The 1,313-nt window shown below is 36.1% G+C and overlaps 1 non-coding gene across 1 annotated transcript; it reads right to left on the reverse strand.

Moving 5' to 3' along the window:
- Positions 1 to 1,041: 1,041 nt before the first annotated feature.
- On the reverse strand, positions 1,042 to 1,100 carry LOC111727600. Its single transcript, XR_002775114.1, has one exon. It is a non-coding gene; the product is annotated as a U7 small nuclear RNA (small nuclear RNA).
- Positions 1,101 to 1,313: the final 213 nt, after the last annotated feature.

Genomic DNA, 1,313 nt, shown 5'->3' on the forward strand with positions numbered 1-1,313 from the left:
TATTTTGTTTTAATCTCTCTGATTCACTCAGACTTGGATAACAAGACCACTCAGTATTCAGTGGAAAATTAACTTAGAGCATCACTTTTAGCGAAGTATATGGAGAGATGCAAAATTTGGGGATCTTTTTATTCATTGATCCTTTCAACAAACATTGAGATGTATGCAAGAAACACCGATTGACAGTTCTACTGTGTCGGAATCAATGTTCTATGCACTAAAGTTGAAAATAAGAATCAGAAGATCAGCCCACTATCTGAGCTCACGTTAGCAAGACAGCAACACCTGGGGAGGGTCTAGAAACTATGAGGAGGATACAGCTAGTACCCTGAAGGGTGAAGTCCAGGAAGCCTTTAGTTGGGAGGTAACCTTTGACCTGCGTCTTAAAGAACCAGTAGAAATTCCCATGCAGTGCCATTCTCTGGTTGTCATTGTCTCACCTTTCCCACATCTGCCTTTGAAACTGGAGACACTTAGAACATTAAAAAACAGTCTCAGTGCCAATAGTTGGAGTGAAATTTTGGCTTTAAACACAAGAACAGGTGAGAAGGATTTTAATGCTGTGTAACAGATCGAGTACTACAAAAAATTGGATTCAGATGAAACAATATGAAAATCAAGATGAATAAAAACAGAGGATCTGTTTTGTATTTCTGAGTAGAATTTGAATTTTTTTGTTCCAGAACCACTTTTTAAAACATTATTAATAATTCTGAAGGCTCTGCATCGGTCCAGAAACACTGCCAGCAATTCAGGGCATGAAACTATAACTCTCTTCACCATGGTTTTTTAATCATTTTCAGTTCTGAAATTAACTTCCCACACACTGTTCACATTAGTGATTAGTAATTCATATGATTTGGTCCAGGAGAGGCAAATTTTCAGATGATCATATTGTTTTCAAGTGCTAGCTTTTCCCAAGGAAATAATCATTCACATGCTATGGAAACTGAACTAGTAATAAAAATACTACTGTAATTGTTGGGAGTTTCAGAAGTTCTATTTTGTTTATTTCTTCTTCTCCCCCACTGTGGGAAGGAGGGGGTTCCAGTAAAAGCTGGAAAAGCTGCTAGACAAATTCTAAAAGAGCTGTACCATTTTGATTGTTTCTTTTCAACCCAGAAAAATACATACACGTTTCAAGCAAATATTCTTACCTTCAATTTCTTTTATTGGATTCCACTTTATATAGAACCAAATTGAAATAATTTCATTTGAGCACATGTAATATTTATTAGGACTACGTATTAACCAAATGAAGTCTAGATCTAAAAGTGAGTTTGCTCTAAGAGGGCGTCTGCTAGTTATAAACA

Source organism: Otolemur garnettii, unplaced genomic scaffold (genome assembly GCF_000181295.1).
Source record: "Otolemur garnettii isolate 467f Iridium unplaced genomic scaffold, OtoGar3 scaffold00113, whole genome shotgun sequence".
In the NCBI taxonomy this organism is placed as follows: domain Eukaryota; kingdom Metazoa; phylum Chordata; class Mammalia; order Primates; family Galagidae; genus Otolemur; species Otolemur garnettii.